Source organism: Diabrotica virgifera, chromosome 7, assembly GCF_917563875.1.
Source record: "Diabrotica virgifera virgifera chromosome 7, PGI_DIABVI_V3a".
Classification (NCBI taxonomy): domain Eukaryota; kingdom Metazoa; phylum Arthropoda; class Insecta; order Coleoptera; family Chrysomelidae; genus Diabrotica; species Diabrotica virgifera.
In genome coordinates, this window is record NC_065449.1 from 168,269,565 (window position 1) to 168,290,299 (window position 20,735).

Here is a 20,735-nt window from a genome sequence, read left to right on the forward strand (position 1 = left end):
TTTACAATCACATTCACAGTTGAGTTGAAGAATTCTTTAAAACGCTTAACATCACCAGATGTTTAAACATCTATAACAATATGCTGTTTTTTCGTAGTATTTTTCGAAGTACAGTTCTGCCCAAATTATTAGACGCACTATAAAAGAATTTATAAAAAATGTTAATTATGAGGTGAAACCATTGTAATACTAAATAGGTTTTGTATATGTACCAGACACAAGGTATGTTGTTTGGTTATCTATTAAATTGTCTATATTGAACCACAAATTGAACATTAATTTTAATGAACCAATATGTATTTATTGACTCTTGAAAGAAAACAGATATATCTACAACTAAATATTGTCAATTTGTTGTTGTCATATTGTGGCTCAACAAAATAATAGCATTTAATACTACTTTAATTCTTTCAATTTAATATACTGTAATACACAGAAAAGCTTTTTATTTCATATCAATCACAACTGTAAACCACATACCGCTAATAGGCTTAGTTTTATAGTAAGTTTTGATAAAACGTTTTAGCGGTATCTACCGCTTTTTATATAAAACTTTGTTTTAAAATATAATTAATGGTTCCCTTAATAAACTGGGGTATATATCCATGCATAAAAACTATTAGCTAGTCCATAAATCCCTAACGGGCCAAAATTTTAACACTCAATTTTGAAATCGACTTTGCCACGATTTTGTCAAATGTTAGTTACCGCCTTTGGGCCTAGCACGGCAGTATATGAAAGTGTTTACAGAGGGGCCTGGCAGGCAATACTAGCGAATGAGCGCGGCACTTTTTATATGTTTACTATGATTAAAAATTTTTTAAAAAAGTTATAAGGTTTTATGAAAAAATATTTTTATTTTAATTAAATAATACAGTTTTTATTAATTATACAGAATAATGGTGAACATAAAAAAAACATAACAAACAATAAAACTTATTAGGCACCTGCATCACATGAAAATTTTGATTTTAGTCCCTTCTTCTGAGCTGTTTTTCTGCTTTTTTCAGAGCTTATTTTCGCGTAATATTCTACACATTTTCGACGATGTTTTGAAGCAACTTCATGTGAAATATGCTTTCTGTTATCATTTTCCGGCACTCTCCGGACATCTACTTCATCGATTTGTAACATACTTAGAGCAGTGCTCTGTCTAAAATCCGTTATTGATATTTTGGCATTTGCAAGTTTTCTATACCACTTAATCCCTTCACGCAAAGGGGAAGAGTATGATTTCAACTGATTGGATACATCTATGAATGACTTACATGAATTATAGTCAACTATGAGATATTGATTTTCTAGATCTGCTCCTCTTCTTGTCCTTGTATATTTAGTGGATTTATCAGTATGAATAGTGCTTAGGCAAAAAATATCACGTTTATCCTGCCATTTTAAAACACCTATTTCTGTATTACTCTTCTTTGCGTAAAGGTGTCCTTTATTTAAGTTTTGTGCCTCTACATCCTTTGGATTGTTTTTTCTACTTTTCCTTAAAGTACCGGCAAGTTTCAACGAATGGATTGTAGACTTAACAAAACATCTGCAATTTTAGCACACACAGACTTGTTAGAATTAGAAAAAATCGACAACCGATATTCGGGTTTCGCAGCACTCGGTCGTCAGATGATCTGAAACCCATAAGTAGGGCGTCATTTTCAAATTACATTTTTAGAGAATTTTTTTAACCTAGCACTTTATAACAGCCAGTACATTATATCCAGTGTAAAAACCTAATGATTTACTAGAAAAACTAAGTTGGGGATATCTTTCGCTTCATTTGGGCGATTAACGTGTTAAATGGTGAAATCTTTATTTTCGTGTATAACTCCATATACAATATTTCCTAATATCGACGGAGGCCTAACGAGTTCGTTTGATAGAGTTCCCTAAGAGTGACGCCGTTTGCGGTTCGCTTTATAGGCCTGGATTCCGCGTACCAAAAAAAGTTGATTAATAGCAAGCTGAAAATTTGTTAATAGCTAAACGGTGTCTAATCGGACAAACTTTGATGGATGAGAACACTGAAACAGGGGAATCTTTAATTATTTTTGAACGTGATAAACGTGTCATCCTGAAAAGTTTATGATTGTGAAAACTAGCAGTCTGATTTTAAGTTTATTCAATAGCCAAAGTTACATTTTTTCGTATATTATACAGGGTATCTCGAACTTTTGTTTTGGTTAAAACACATGTCAAAGGACAAAACCGTATATTTTCTTTGTTTCCAAAGAAAATATTCACAAACCGTAGTACTACAATACGATGTCAATCTATACTTACATTAAGTACTTCGTTCTTCTTACAGGTTGTCTTAAACTTAATAATAGAAAAACATTTATTTTCTTCCACCCAGTATAAGTATGTACAAAAACGGAGTTTGAGTAAACATTTGCACAACTTTGTAAATACTAAAGGAAAATCTAAAATAATAAAAAACATTAGAGGATTCCGTTGATTTGTTCGCGCAAAAATCATTTATGAAAATGAGAATAACTTTCTATAAGAGTCCGTAACTTATGCCTAGCAGTATATTGTAGTTTATGTTTCGCTCTAATTACCTCAGACGAATGCAATAATGCAGTTTATTTGTTTTAATTATAATACTAAAAACTCTCTATAGGGCTTTTCATCGATTGGCATTTGTTTCGAGCTTCTGTCATATGTTGTATAGTCTGAGTTTAATATTAATATACACGGATTATACGACATTTGACAGAAGCTCGAAACAAATGACTGTGAACTAAAAGCCCTATAGACTCGATCATATTGATAGATCTGAGTGCTGACGTAGAATGTCTCTGATCTGCCCGTTCTGTCTGTGTGAATGGGTTGCCCCTTGATTTGACATCGATTTGACTGTGATCTGATCGTACCTACGGATTAGTTCAGTTATCCAGAAAATTATGATTTTAAGTTTTATAGTATATAATATCAGACGATATATTTTATGTTGTAAAATACTTGAATTAAATTAATTGGTGATATTATGAGGCTTTATTGGCATATTTTATTTTATAGAATTATCAGTTACGCAAAATATAAATTTCAAAATATATTAATCAGCAAATATAACATGATGGTCTAACAATATAAGCTGTATTAATTAAAAATTAAACATATTATAATGTTTTAATCGTTATTGTTATTCAAATTCAGTTGAAATAATTGACAAGTATTGAAAAACCCTTATAGGAAACTACAATTATTGCGTATTATGATTAATTCAAATATATAATATTTTTAACAAACTGTTACATTGAAACATCAAATAATAACATGCATAATAATTATTCAATGTAATATACAAAGGAACTTATGTACCAGGTTTCAAGGTGTATACATGTTCAGGTTTCAACCTAATGAGGTAATACAAAGTATAATGCTAAAGAATCAGTAGCGTCACTCCTCAAAAAACCCTTTGTTCTCTATATTGTCTGCACAAACCATACATAGGTATGTACTCTAGACTTTTCACGTAAGTGGTCAAGGTCAAGACAACAAATTACTTGCTTTTCGAATAAAGAGATGTCGCCTTTTAGCCCGATCAAAGAACAATCTGACCCCAAAAAAAAATAACGGAACGATGAAAATTTGGGAATAGGTAGTTGAAATTGTCTATTATTTTATAAGAAAAAGTTTACAGTTCTACATCCCCTCCATTTTACATAAATTGAAGGGAATACCCTCCTCTCGAAGATGAAAAAAATACATTCAAAATAAGGCCGGAATTGGATAAAATGACTAATTCTAAACAACTTTCCTTCTTTAGAGCTTTTTCACTAAGTCAATACTTTTCGAGTTATTTGCAAGTGAATATGTTCATGTTTAACAAAATAAAACATGTTTTTGGACGGTTTTTCTGAGATAACTCAAAAATAAAGTATTTTAGCGAAAAAAATATTCTTAGCAAAAATATAGCCCATAAAAATTGGAAAATGGTATATAAATAAGGTGTGTAGACCCAGTAGAAGCAGAGTTGCAGCTAACGAAAAGTAGGTTATTCTTCGTCAAATTCCAAGTCGAATATTTCAAAGTGAAATAACCCAAAAAACGGAGCACTTTCAGGGGAAAATTCATTTGAACTTTTTTAAAGTGTTTAAAAAAAGGTTTATTTTTGTTTTAAAAAAAAACTTGTAATATAAAAGTAAGTGAATTTCGCTTAAAATATTGTTGGTCCCTTTTACTTTTTTGGTAAAAAAATCGCGAAAATCACCCCCTAATTAGCATCACATATACATTTTAACATTACCACTTCACAAGTTACTTTGTCTATGTATTATTTATATGATCTGTAAGTTTCATTGATTCAAAGTGCTTCGTTTTGAAAAAGCTGTAGTTAAAATGGCTTGAACGAGTAACTAATTACGAGTTTAGGCAAAATTTGAACAGCCATAGCATAACCAATTTTTGTCTACCAAGAAAACCAAAAATCAAAAAAAAAAAAAAAAAAAAAAAAAAAAACGTTCGGATACAATTAGCGTCTCTTTGCAAAGACAATGACGTCGACTTTGCAAAGTAACAAGACACTTACTCAACACACACACTACACATTACTCCCCTGACTTAGTGATAAGTTATAAAATTACGTGGCTAAAAGGTTCTAGTTCTAAACCAAGGCCAAAATCAGAGAAAAAAAAAAAAAAAAAAAAAAAACCAAAAATCAAAAATATTCAGAAAAGCAAAACGTACATTTTATTTCTCTTTGGGATTTTTGGTTTTCCTAATTGTTTTTAAGTTAATGGCATAAACAATAATTACTTTTTTTTCAGAATAAAAAAAAATGTTTTATTTTAAACCCATTTTTTTCAAAACTAAGCACTTTGAACCAATGTAACTATGAATAATATAAACAATACATAAGTAAAGTAACTTGTAAAGCGGTAACGATTAATTTTATTTGAGAAGCTAAAGGGGTGATTTTCGTCATTTTTTTTACTAAAAAATAAAATGGACCAACAATATTTTGAGTGTAACTCACTTACTTTTATTGTTATAAATTTTTGTAAAAAACAAAAATAAACCTTTTTTTAAACACTTTAAAAAAGTTGTAATAAATTTTCCCCGAAAAGTGCTCCGTTTTTTGGTTATTTCACATTGAAATATTCAATTTGGAATTTGACGAAGAAGAACCTAGGTTTCATTAGCTGCAACTCTGCTTCTACTGGGTCTGCAGACCTCACGCATGCACCATTTTTTTTTTCAATTTTTTGTAAGCTATATTTTTACCAAGAATATTTTTTTCGCTAACATACTTACTTTTTAAGTTATCTCCGAAAAACCGTCCAAAATCATATTTTTTTTTTTGTTAAAAATGGACAGATTCATTCGCAAATAACTCGAAAAGTATTGACTTAGTAAAAAGACTCTATAGAACAAACGTTACTTAGAATTAGTCATCTTATCCCATTCCGGACTTATTTTGAACGTATATTTTTTTACTCCCGAGAAAAAATTTTTCACCCCCGAGAAAGAATTTTTCACCCCGTATTTTCCAATTTTTGTAAAATGGAGGGGATGTAGAATTGTAAACTTTTTCTTATATAATAATAGACTATTTCAACTACCTATTTCCAAATTTTCACCCTTCCTTTATTTTTTTGGAGGTTTTCGTAAAATTTTGCGTTCCCTGATCGGGCTATTCAGTCAATTTTCTTGTCACATTTAACATTGACAATTGACAATTAAAGTAATGGGTTATTTTTATATTTATTTCTTAATTCGTGGCTTAATAATTATTGTTAGTGGTGTTACGTTTTTAATCACAGTCAAATACAAGTTTATTCAATTCTATGCGTTTTTACGACTAGAATTTTTAGTTTACATTATGTGTTGGATCACTCCGTGCTGTGTTTCCAATGTAAATAAAACAATTTTTTGAGGCCTTGTAGAGTATATCTGCGTAACTTGGAACCTACTGATAACTTTTTTATTATCAGTTTTACGAAAAAAGCTTTTCCTTATAAAATACTCTGCATCGTGTAGAATCTAAGATGCAACCATCAGATATCAAATTTTATTAACCCATTGTGCCTAGCGTTACAATTATGTAACGGCAAAGTGGTGCCATCTAAATAGATCCTCTGTCGCATACGTCGCAAATTTTCAGTTGAAAGCAAGTCAGTTCTTGTCAGAAGGTTATAGTGTTTACATTGTTTGAAGTCTTCTATTTCATTATAACTTTGTTTTGAATCTGTGCCTCGATAAAGTATAACAAAACAAATAAAGCTTCAAATAATGGACTTCGTCGATAAAAAGTAAGTATATTAATCTCATTTTGTATAATAAAGTTAATATTAGAAAACAAATAGTAAAAGTAAATATAAATACATATTTTTTGTGTAAAAAAGTTTTGATTTTTTTCAAATAAAAAAGTTGCTAAGTTAGGAAGTTGACTGTTACATATTTGTAACGCTAGGATGTAATGTAAGCACAGTTATTTTGTACCGACATATTATGTGTTTTGTTTTCATTGTATGGTATTTTTAGTAACATTTTTCGAAGTATTAGTAGACAGAGTGTTTATAGAACTTATAGTCCAGGAACCGAAGCATTTCACCTCGCAATTTTTACAGAATGGATCGATTTGTTTGAAAATTTGACAATAAGTAGTGGATAATTCAAGGATCAAAATCTATATGATGCCGAAAGGCGCTTTTACCATGGGGTTGGTTGCCACCCCATCTTAGGGATGGAAATTTTTTATTATATTATGACTGCAAAAGTTGATAAAAACATTCATTCTAAGCAAAAAATGTTCTATACATTTTTTTGATAAAATTAATACTTTTCGATTTATTCGCTATCGAAAGTGTTAGTTTTATATAGAAAAAATCAATGTTTTTCGATATATACTCATTTACCATTCACTCAATTTTTGTCGTAGAAAAAATTTTTTCAAACCAAGTTCTTGGGAATTAAATAACCTACAATTTCATATAAAAACATTTATTCGTATATCTGATGCTAATCTTTCTATTTTGAAGAAAATGGCATTTTTTTACCAAACTACAAAAAGTTGTTATTCGCTTTTAACTCTAGTTTTTTTAAAAACTAATTATTCTAAGCCAGTCAAACTCTTAAAATCTATTAATAATATATAAATAAAGAAGAACTAATAAGGCCAATGACTAAAAGCAAAGCTAACTTACATTATTATGCTTCCAATTGGATTCCTTTTTTTTTTTGAAAAAAATATATTGATTTTTTACCCGTAACCTTTTTAATTTTTATCTTAGAAAGTTTGTTAAAATATAATTTAGTAGGTTTTTACAAGATCTATAAGACTATTATTACCAAATCCTTTTAAAATCCTCAGTCGCAAGAAGTGGTGACTTTGAATGGGTTGGTAAAGGTGATTTTTGCATGTTATTACAAGTTTTAATTGTCAATAGCTCACTCAATTTTTACCGTAGAGAAAATTTTTGCAAATCAAGTTCTTGAAAATTGGAGAAGCTACGATTTTATATTTAAATATTTTTTTGTATCTCTGATGATAATCCTTCTATTCTGAAGAAAAGGGAATTTTTTACCAAACTTCAAAAATTCGATATTTGCTTTTGACTCCATTTTTTTTTAAAACTAATCATTCTAAACCAGTTAAACTTCTAAATCCTATTAATAATACATAAGTAAAGTAGACGAAATAAGGTCAATGACTAATTTTAATCAGGGTGGTGATTAGGGGTTTGCTTTCAATAATTTTTCGCTGAAAAATATAGGGTCTGACATTCTTTTCATTATTAGCCACCTAATTTTTGAGCTAAAGACTTATTTTTATTTCTGAAGATAGATATTTTTAAATACTTCAAATTAGTTTAAACAAGTGATCCTCGAAAAATGCATAGTTTTCCCGTCTTTTGACTTTGAAACTACATGATTTAGCATTTGCCGAAGAAGACCTAACATATAATAAAGTATAGCTCGATTACTATTGGTCTTAAAGAAAATTTAAAAAAACGGTTTTGTTGATTTTTTCAAAAGGTACATTTTTGTTAAGCAAAGTTGTTTTAATAAAACAAAAACTTTTTGACTTATTTGCAGAAAACTGATTTAAAACATTAATTTTTTTAATATAAAACTAACACATTCGATAGCGAATAAATAGAAAACTATTAGTTTAATCAAAAAAATGTATAGAACATTTTTTGCTTAGAATGAATGTTTTTAACAACTTTTGCGGTCAAAATATAATAAAAAATTTTCACCCCCGACATGGGTTGGCAACCACCCCCATGGTAAAAGCGCCTTTTGGCATCATATAGATTTTGTTTCTTGGACTATCCACTACTTATTCTCAAATTTTCAAGCAAATCGATCCATTCTGTAAAAATTGCGAGGTTTTGTCCTATTTTAAGCTTCATTACTTGGACTATTAAGGAAATTTAGAAATGCAGTATGTACCTACTAAGTTGTTTTTTTATTTCAGAGGCCTTGCTGCAGTTCTTCAAAGAGGCCTGACTGTTCAAGAAGCTATCGATATAGCCTTTGGAGAATACGAAAGGATAGATGACTCTATAGAGGAAGTAATATACCGTAAAATGGGGTTACTTTGACCGCTGGGGTGAATTTGACGGAAAACATAGAAAAATATCTATTGTGATATACTTCAGCAACCCTGTATAATTTTTAAAATTATTTTTTACGATTCAAATTTATAAATATCTGAGAATTCATTTTTAATTAAAAAAAAAAAATTTATATTCCAAGGGTTGTTAAATCCACCGACATAACGAATTAAGAAAAAATGGTTTAAAAAACGGTCAAATTAACCCCACTTACAAGAAAAAAAATTACAGGCAAAATGCATATACGGTCAACTTCCCCCCAGATGGGGTGAACTTGACCAAAGCCATTTATTATTTTTTTTTAAGTCATGATTATTTTCTTGAAATTATAATCTAAGCTTCTGAAAGTAGACGCCTAAACCCATAACATATGTGCATATAGAAAAATGTAGCAAAATTTAAAATATGATTGGCTATAAATGATCTTCAGAAGCAGGAAATAAGATACTGTGAAAGTGCTATTAGTAAGACAGATGCTGTGCTAGTAGCCAAGTGGGTCAATAATTCCGTAGTTTGCATTGCTTCCAATAGATATAGTATCAATCCAATAACAAATGTTTAGACGTTATTCGCAAAAGGAAAAAAACACATACAAGTTATCAGACCAGCAGTACTTGCAGAATATAGCAAAAAAATGGGTGGTACTGATCGAATGGATCAGAACGTTGGACAGTACAGGATTCAAATTAGAAACAGGAAATGGTACTGGGCATTGTTTGCATGGCTTCTTGATGTCTCAGTCAATAACGCGTGGTGTTTGTATCGAAAATCAAACAACTCTCAGATGTCCCAAATAGGCTTTCGAAAGGCTATCCTGCCAGTTTATTTGAAGAAATATTCGTCACTGCCCATAGGCATGGGCAGAACTCCATCTCCATCTTCTAATGCGCAAAGAGCAGTCGATGGAATTAGATATGGACCAAGAGCTAGCAACGTCGGGAAAACAGTGATTTTAAGACACTTGGTTTTTTAATATATTATTCCCTATGCTTCCTTGAACACCTTACCGCCCATCTGGCTGCTGAGACAGGTTGCGTTCATTACTGCGCAGCGCACCTGTATAGGTAAATATATCGAATTTAAAATTATTTTAAGACGAAAAATTTTTTTGCCATTACTTTTTAAACATTATTAGAAATATGAATTATAATTGCCAGGCATTTCTGTGGTTGCTAAATATGCGCCAGACGCTATTTTTTATAAATAATAATTGAAAAATTTAAGTCATTTTAGTATGTCTGAAATTTTAATATGATATTATTTACACATAAATAAATGCAAAATTAATTTGCCAGGCATTAATTCGGTTGCATTCATCAGCCAGATGGATTTAAAATCATAAAAATAATGTGTATTTTCAGCAAAACGATCGCTGCTTGGGTTAAGAAACTAGACAAACAAAAGATACGACAATTTCGGGGGTGAATGTTGTCCGCACATGTTATTAAGACGGTCAGTCACAGTCGCAATAAATTCACAGTTTGTTAACGATTCTTGTCGAGTTTCTATTTAGTGAAAAGTAATTGTGATACAATATAATGGCAAATAAAATACAATGTGTGTTTTGCAAGGAAAAAAACGAGAATATAATAACTTTTGTGGATGAAAAAAAAGAAGTTTTGAGTGCGCTTATGAAATACAATTTAAAATATAATAATGTACAGTTGTACAGTTACCATTTAGCAACCACAGAAATGTCTGGCAATTATAATTCATGTTTCTAATAATGTTTGAGAAGTAATGACAAAAAAATTTTTTGTCTTAAACTAATTTCAAATATATTTACCTGAATCTTTTGTTTGTCTTATTTCTTAACACAGCCAGCGTACGTTTTGATGAAAATATATATCATTTTAAATGATTTTAAATCCATCTGGCTGATCACTCCAACCGAGTTAATATCTGGCAAATTAATTTTGCATTTTTTTGTGTGTTAATAATATAATATTAAAATTACAGACATACTAAAATGATTTACATTTTTCTATTATTATTTATAATAAATAGCGTCTGGCGCGCATTTAGCAACCACAGAAATGTCTGGCAATTATAATTCATGTTTCTAATAATGTTTGAGAAGTAATGACAAAAAAATTTTTTGTCTTAAACTAATTTCAGATATATTTACCTGAATCTTTTGTTTGTCTTATTTCTTAACACAGCCAGCGTACGTTTTGATGAAAATATATATCATTTTAAATGATTTTAAATCCATCTGGCTGATTACTGCAACCGAGTTAATGTCTGACAAATTAATTTTGCATTTATTTATGTGTTAATAATATAATATTAAAATTACAGACATACTAAAATGATTTACATTTTTCTATTATTATTTATAATAAATAGCGTCAGGCGCGCATTTAGCAACCACAGAAATGTCTGGTGATTATAATTCATGTTTCTAATAATGTTTGAGAAGTAACGACAAAAACATTTTTTTTCTTAAACTAATTTCAAATATATTTACCTGAATCTTTTGTTTGTCTTATTTCTTAACACAGCCAGCGTACGTTTTGATGAAAATATATATAATTTTAAATGATTTTAAATCCATCTGGCTGATTACTGCAACCGAGTTAATGTCTGGCAAATTAATTTTGCATTTATTTATGTGTAAATAACATAATATTAAAATTTCACACATACTAAAATGATTTACATTTTTCATTTATTATTTATAAAAAATAGCGTCTGGCGCATATTTAGCAACACAGAAATGCCTGGAAGTTATAATTTATATTTCTAATAATGTTTAAAAAGTAATGGCAAATAAATTTTTCGTCTTAAAATAATTTTAAATTCGATATATTTACCTGTACAGGTGCGCTGCGCAGTAATGAACGCAACCTGTCTCAGTAGCCAGATGGCCGGGAAGGTGTTCGAGGATTCATAGGGAATAATATATTAAAGAATCAGCTGTCTTAAAATACTTTCTCGAAAACGTTGAGAGCCATTTAGACTATAGCGTCTGGCACGTATTTAGCAACCACAGAAATGTCTGGCAATTATAATTCATATTTCTAATAATGTTTAAAAAGTAATGGCAAACAAATTTTTCGTCTTAAAATAATTTTAAATTCGATATATTTACCTGCACAGGTGCGCTGCGCAGTAATGAACGCAACCTGTCTCAGTAGCCAGATGGCCGGTAAGGTGTTCTAAGATGCATAGGGAAAATTATATTAAAGAATCAGCCGTCTTAAAATAGTTGCTCGAAAACGTTGCTAGCTCTTAGACCAATATAATAGGATGGAACACCTAGTGGATAAAATTCCAAACGACAAAAGAAGGCGCTGTGCTGGAACATCTTGCAAAAGTTCAACACGCACGATGTGTAGGAAATGTAACGTAGGTCTTTGTATTGATTGTTTCGTTACCTATCACACAAACCAAAATGTTTAAATTCCTTTTTCTTTATTTTCCGTATTTAAATAAATAAAACTGTTTGCAGTTATATTTTATATTTTTTGCACCCATTAGCTCCTAGCGTTACATATATGTAACGTCATATTATATTGAGTAATCTATAAATCCGAATGCATAAATTCATTCATTTTTATGTTTTTTAATCAAACTGCTCCCAAAAAAATATTAGCATCACATTAAAAACTGGAAAAAAATAAGCTGGGCAATAATGGGTTAATTTTATACGAGGTGTGTCAAAAAATATGAATTTCACTAAAGAGTAAAGTACCTTTATATTTCACAATATCTAAAATTGTTAGTCCCGGGAACCCAGGAACAGTCGCTCTCTTTTCTGTCAAGTAATCAGTCGCGCGTTAGATTTTGTCTAACAATACGAATTTAGACGTTAATTTACAACAAATCTTTATGTTATAATAGTTTTATTTACTTGTAATGTTAGAAATATTATATCTGACAATTATTCAAGCTAATTTTTTCTCACCAAAGCCATGTTCCAAAAAAAAAGAAGAATAAGAAAAAAAAATAAACCTACGCATTACTACACTGTTTCTCGAGGCACTTACAAGTGGAAAGTTATGTCGCAAAATTTTTCATTACGTTATCAGGAAAAAGGTTAAAATGTTAGATTTTTTCTAACAGCGTGACTGCTCGCGGGTTAAGAAAAGTTGTTTGGACTTAAAAACTGTTGAAAAGTCGTTTCAATGTTCAATTATATTCTTCTAATTGAAATATTGTGAACTATGAAGGCACTTAACTGTTAAGCGAAATTCATATTTTTTTACATCATCAATCCGTGCGTGTCCACTGCTGGACATAGGTTTCCCTATCCTCTGCTTCGTAGTGCTTCTTCTTTTGTTCATCGGTTGTCTGACAATCTAGCGACGTGTCATGCTCAATTTTGCTTTAGCGATGCGAGTTTTTCGATAGCGTTTGTTGTTTTTATTCTACGACGTATTTCTACGTTTGGGATTCGATCCCTTAAGAAGACACTGGCAATCCATACTGCCGTGCTAAGCCCAAAGGCGGGAACTGATTTTTTATCGAAAATGAGATTTTTGTATTTTTAGGTAGAATAGGGTATTTAGTGTATATTTATAAAGTCTTTGGAGTTGTAGAAGCATTACATTTTAAATAAAATTGCAATTTTGTTAGCGGTATCTACACTTTTCGAATTTACAACAAATCTTTATGTTATAATAGTTTTATTTACTTGTAATGTTAGAAATATTATATCTTACAATTATTCAAGCTAATTTTTTCTCACCAAAGCCATGTTCCAAAAAAAAGAAGAATAAGAAAAAAAAAAATAAACCTACGCATTACTACACTGTTTCTCGAGGCACTTACAAGTGGAAAGTTATGTCGCAAAATTTTTCATTACGTTATCAGGAAAAAGGTTAAAATGTTAGATTTTTTCTAACAGCGTGACTGCTCGCGGGTTAAGAAAAGTTGTTTGGACTTAAAAACTGTTGAAAAGTCGTTTCAATGTTCAATTATATTCTTCTAATTGAAATATTGTGAACTATGAAGGCACTTAACTGTTAAGCGAAATTCATATTTTTTTACATCATCAATCCGTGCGTGTCCACTGCTGGACATAGGTTTCCCTATCCTCTGCTTCGTAGTGCTTCTTCTTTTGTTCATCGGTTGTCTGACAATCTAGCGACGTGTCATGCTCAATTTTGCTTTAGCGATGCGAGTTTTTCGATAGCGTTTGTTGTTTTTATTCTACGACGTATTTCTACGTTTGGGATTCGATCCCTTAAGAAGACACTGGCAATCCATACTGCCGTGCTAAGCCCAAAGGCGGGAACTGATTTTTTATCGAAAATGAGATTTTTGTATTTTTAGGTAGAATAGGGTATTTAGTGTATATTTATAAAGTCTTTGGAGTTGTAGAAGCATTACATTTTAAATAAAATTGCAATTTTGTTAGCGGTATCTACACTTTTCGAATTTACAACAAATCTTTATGTTATAATAGTTTTATTTACTTCTAATGTTAGAAATATTATATCTTACAATTATTCAAGCTAATTTTTTCTCACCAAAGCCATGTTCCAAAAAAAAGAAGAATAAGAAAAAAAAAATAAACCTACGCATTACTACACTGTTTCTCGAGGCACTTACAAGTGGAAAGTTATGTCGCAAAATTTTTCATTACGTTATCACGAAAAAGGTTAAAATGTTAGATTTTTTCTAACAGCGTGACTGCTCGCGGGTTAAGAAAAGTTGTTTGGACTTAAAAACTGTTGAAAAGTCGTTTCAATGTTCAATTATATTCTTCTAATTGAAATATTGTGAACTATGAAGGCACTTAACTGTTAAGCGAAATTCATATTTTTTTACATCATCAACCCGTGCGTGTCCACTGCTGGACATAGGTTTCCCTATCCTTTGCTTCGTAGTGCTTCTTCTTTTGTTCATCGGTTGTCTGACAATCTAGCGACGTGTCATGCTCAATTTCGCTTTAGCGATGCGAGTTTTTCGATAGCGTTTGTTGTTTTTATTCTACGACGTATTTCTACGTTTGGGATTAGATCCCTTAGGAAGACACTGGCAATCCATACTGCCGTGCTAAGCCCAAAGGCGGGAACTGATTTTTTATCGAAAATGAGATTTTTGTATTTTTAGGTAGAATAGGGTATTTAGTGTATATTTATAAAGTCTTTGGAGTTGTAGAAGCATTACATTTTAAATAAAATTGCAATTTTGTTAGCGGTATCTACACTTTTCAGTTAAAATACTAAGCCATTTGGCGGCAAATGTTAAATACTATGGCGTTTTGACAGTATCTGCTACAGTTGCCGTCCATATACCTTAGCATATTGCACTTACCGCTAATCTACTTTCAAGAATGCTACGCCTACATTTAGAAACCGCCAAATCGCCTTAGTATTACAAAGTAAATTCGGCCTAACTTTACAAGGTTAAATTATTGTGTTAGTTAAAAGAGTTCTGTTAGTAAAAGAAATAATAAGCGAGGATGGTAAGCAATTTTCGAGATTAATATATCTATTGAAATGTATTTTCATTTTTGTTTATAGTATTTCAAGAATTAACCAAATTATGTTGTCCTAAACAATATGAATCTGCGCCAAGTGGATGATTTATATCTTGAATTAGGCGGTAAGAGATTTTCATATTTAAAAAATATGTCTTTTTTTTATTTGGGTTTTAAAAACTTAATAATATATCCACACGCTGTCCACAAACATTTTTAGAAAAAGAGACTTAAAATAGGTATTTTGTTTTTTCAGAAAATCTTAATCTAGATCTCTACTTAATCTTATGAGAATCCTTTACCTAAGTTTTATACAAAAATACTGGTTTTATTCCTTCATAAATTTTCTAAGAATGCATCAGGTACCTGGATAATGATCCAAACATTTGTTTGCATATTTTAAAAATCTTATATATCCCATAATTAGGTATTTTTCGGTCTAAAAGACAATGTCGTCATATTTTAATCATAACATATAATATAACGACAACTAGTTTGTACAATACAACTAATAAAATGTTAAAATTTGCCCTAATTACTGTAAGTAATGGTATTTTCCCGAATATAATATTGTGAAATACCCAATAATATAACAATGCATAATAATATTAGGGTAGGTGTCGGCCATCATAAAAATATTAAACCTCTATAATAACTCAGGCCTGTCGTAAAATAGCAAACCTTTGTCGCTAAGAAACAAAATAAAAATAGCTGAGAAAGTCAAAAGTATGGTTTACAATCACATTCACAGTTGAGTTGAAGAATTCTTTAAAACGCTTAACATCAACAGATGTTTAAACATCTATAACAATCTGAACGGATTCTGTTTTTTCGTAGTATTTTTCGAAGTACAGTTCTGCTTAAATTATTAGACGCACTATAAAAGAATTTATAAAAAATGTTAATTATGAGGTGAAACCATTGTAATACTAAATAGGTTTTGTATATGTACCAGACACAAGGTATGTTGTTTGGTTATCTATTAAATTGTCTATATTGAACCACAAATTGAACATTAATATTAATGAACCAATATGTATTTATTGACTCTTGAAAGAAAAAAAATATAACTACAACTAAATATTGTCAATTTGTTGTTGTCATATTGTGGCTCAACAAAATAATAACATTTAATACTACTTTAATTCTTTCAATTTATTAAACTGTAATACACAGAAAAGCTTTTTATTTCATATCAATCACAACTGTAAACCACATACCGCTAATAGGCTTAGTTTTATAGTAAGTTTTGGTAAAACGTTTTAGCGGTATCTACCTCTTTTTATATAAAACTTTGTTTTAAAATATAATTAATGGTTCCCTTAATAAACTGGGGCATATATCCATGCATAAAAATTATTAGCTAGTCCATACATCCGTAACGGGCCAAAATTTTAACACTCAATTTTGAAATCGACTTTGCCACCATTTTGTCAAATGTTAGTTATAGGTCTGGATCCCGCGTATGAAAAAAAAGTTGATTAATAGCAAGCTGAAAATTTGTTAATAGCTTAAGGGTGTCTAGTCGGACAAACTTTGATATATGGGAACACTGAAACAGGGGCAGTTTTAATTGTGGAACAGGTTAAAAATCTGGAACGGTCATACCACGAAAACGGCACATGTATTTTGTCCGACAGAACAGACTTAAACTCTTCTAACAGAGATTAAACTCTCATGCAAAAATCAGACTGCTATTTATCACCAAATGGGCGTTTTAATGAGTGGAACATGTAGAATATGTCAAATGACAGGAATTATGACAGGTGATAAAGAGCAGTCTGATTTTTGCATGAGACCTTAATCTCTGTTCGGAGTGTTTAAATCTGTTCTGTCGGACAAAATAAATGTGCCGTTTTCGTGGTATGACCGTTCCAAATTTTTAACCTGTTCCACAATTAAAACTGCCCCTGTTCCAGTGTTCCCATATATCAAAGTTTATCCGACTAGACACCCTTAAGCTATTAACAAATTTTCAGCTTGCTATTAATCAACTTTTTTTTCATACGCGGGATCCAGACCTATTACCGCCTTTGGGCCTAGCACGGCAGCATAGCCCTCTGAATTATGCGAATCTTGTTTACTACCTTTTTTGTGAGTGCTAACGTTGCCGCTCCATAAGTCAGTACAGGCAAGACACTGGTCAAAGGTTTTCCTTTTCAGACATATGGGTAAGTCCCATTTTTTACACACCTTGTATAAAATTGAAAAAGTTTGATATCTGATATTTGTATCTAGATTTTAGACCAGGTAGAGTATTTTATAAAGATTAACCCGCCATTACACGCGCTATGAGGGAATCCCTCACCATATTTGTTTATAACCAATGAAATTGTGTAAAGTAATACGATAACCTTAAGCACCCAGGAATGCCTCTAGCATGGATTATGAGAGGGCCTGAACAAGTTATAGAATATTTCAGGCGGTCAGTGTGCTGTGGGATAGTTGAAAGAAGAGACATCCCTCTTCAAGTGAGGGAATTCCTCACTGCGTGTGCAATAACGGTGAAATCACATTTCTGTTATCTCAAAGAAACTTTTAGGTTTTTATTTAATATTTAGGTAGGTTTAATTAAAATATTATTGTTTGGATTAGGTTAGGAACAGTGGCACACCGAGCGGGGGGTTTGGGGGTTAAAATCCCACCCAGAGCATATAGAAATATATATAAAAGAAAGTAGGAAAATGTAACTTGTCTTTCACAAATAATACAAAAAACTTTCGGTGCCCAAGCAAACCCCTCCTCCCCCACCCAGAGGAAAATTCTAGGCGCGCCACTGGTTAAGAACCCATTTCTAAATTCTTATTGGGAAATAAGCCACAATTTAACTTGAAATATTGATTTTATTGACGTTTCGCATTCCACCTCGGACGTCGTTATCAAAATACAAAATATTAATAGTTAATTACATAAATGCCACAAAGAAATATCTTCAGAACAGTTGTTAATTGTAATTTGTATTTTTAGTAAAATGAATTCGCGTAAAGAACGTTAATTTCTTCAGTGGCTTGCTGAAATTGAAAATTAAGAAAACTTGCTTTTGATCTATGTATATTATTTTTACTTTTGTTTTGTTAAATTAATAAAAAAAGTTGGTTTACGAGACTTTCTATAATATTTGAGTACAACCTATTTTATATTTGTACATGTTGACATTCATTCTTCCTCGAAATAAGTCGAATATATGTAGGTGAGGGCGACGCTCATACGCGTGCAACCACGTCACAATAGAAGACGCGTGTAACGGCGGGTTAACTATTTTTCCTAAAATTGATAATAAAATAGTTATCATAATTGTAATAAAATGATGACGGTAATCTGTAATTTGAGAAAAGAATATTTTTTTAGAAGGATATAATTGTATATTATAACATAGTTTTTAATTCCAAACAATTTTTCATAATAATAATTTTTGATTTTCTGGAATATAAAGCTACTTTACTTTTTAACGAAATTCATATTTTTGACATCTAGGTACCTCGTACAAAATTGATAAAATTTGATATCTGATGGTTTAGTTTTAGATTTTGGACTATGCAGAGCATTTTATGAAGAATAACTTATTTTCGTAAAATTTATAATAAAAAGATTCCCATATAATTCCCAATTACTCACACTTACCTACTGTATAAGAGCTTCCGTATAAGAATTTTCAAATTGTAACGCCATATTCGGATTCAGCATAATCAAAACAAACTAGAAACATATTTGATCGATATTTTTAAAATTATTTATACAAAAAAATTATTATTGTTTAAACAATTAATAAAAAATAATTATCGGCAAAACATGTGACTAGAACTTCTTACTTTAACACGTACCTATATTAAAGTAACAAAAAAAGATTTAGAAAAATATAAGCTTGTTTGAATTTTTCCGAAATAATGCATATTTTCGTTCTATACCTATTGACTACCCTAAAAACATTGAATTATCTTTCTGCTATTTAAATTTCCTGCGAAATTTTTTGTTAGCATTTTAACCACGGTAGGTTATCTGTATCTTTTAATAAAAAATCCCGTAAAATTTATAGTTCGAAATTCCCGCCTAATTATAATTTGTCAATTGAGCTGCCTTTTCAATTAAAAGATGGCGTTAATTAAATCGGAAAGTATACGCTGTGAGCTCGTACGTAGAGGGGATATTTACAAATTCGCGAGCGCCAGTAGTGGCAAGTCTGTAAACGTTTACCGGAAATTTGAATGTCAAAGTGATTAATTTAAAATTAAAATTAAAAACATTAATTATAAAAAATATTAGTTGGTCAAAGCTGTGGTATATATTTTTACCTTAAATATACTTACGTTTTAAATACTGAATTTAAGTTTTTTTTATTGTTCCGTAATATGTAATTATAATTTAATCTAAAAACCTTAGCGCCATCTACACGATAATTGTGAAAGTATCCGAAGTAAGAAATTCATATTTTATCAATAGAACGTCAAACTGATTAGCAAAATCTTAAAAAAATCGATTACAATTTAATTACTATTTTGCGTTGTAAATGTTAAGCGATAACAATTAAATCATAAATTTAAAAATTACCGGTGAAAGTTGAATTAGTAATCCGCTAGGAGCGCCACCAGCAAAGCTCAGAGCGTATAACATGGTCGTGGAACGTCTAGTCTAGAGTATGTAGGGTTTGTGGTTCTCTGTATTAAGGTCTTTCACTATGTCACAAAATTCATCAGAAATTTTAGTCCTTTCGCGCAGATGGATGAGAGTTAACGGCACACATACTACGTTTGCAGTGATTGGTCGATATCGTCGCGCATTTGCCGTTATTGGTCGTTATCGTAGCGCATTCAAAAGTTTGTTACAGGAGTGGATTGCAAAATTAGAGCTGTCAAAGTCAGCTAAATGATTCATTAGCATTAAACTGTGACATATATTTATTCGAGATGTTAAGGCATAATGAGGACCTCTCGTGGACATCGGCGGAAATAGCTTTATGGCGCTATTTAATGTCAAATCGTTGTAAAAATTTTAAATTTCATAGGCGAGAAAAAATATTCACTATTCATGTTTAAATGTTTTTAAATTAATTCTTTGGTAAAACTCTTGTTGGGTAATTTTTATATTATATTGTTAGCATGGAATTTTTATGTTGAAAAAAGTTAGTAATCCCATCGACGCAGAATGTTTGGAATTTATTTACGGCGAACACGTTCTTTGATTCTACTGATGCTGATAGAAATCAATGGTATTACTGAATTTTTCAAACGTCTTTTACCTTTTTGCCTTTCACCATGCAAAGCTAATGATATGATCATGTACACTGTGTACAGTACATATCTTAGTATAAAAACAAGCTAAAAATGCGAGCATTATCATAACGAAAACTTTGCTTATTTACGAATTTACATTATTTATACCTAATATGGAAAACTGGGGTGTAGCGTTGGATCGCCTCCACGTGGTGCACCCTGGGTAACGCCAAATGATCCATCCTCCCAATCCTAAGGTGTAACACCATCGTGCCAACGGGATGCATGGTACAGGGAGTAAAGTGTATCTGAAGCGATGCCCTAGAGAGATGGCGAACTCTAGGGGAATATAGCCTTGGTGCGGTAAGGGCGCACTGCCGTACTCGACATTTATTTCGACGCTACTCGTGGGAACAATCGTGGAACCAAAGAGAAACATTAAACAAGCGGAGAGGGACTCAGAAATGGGCGACCTCTCCGAAGAAACAAGAATGGAAGCTGCGGGAGCAGCAGACCATATAGAACACA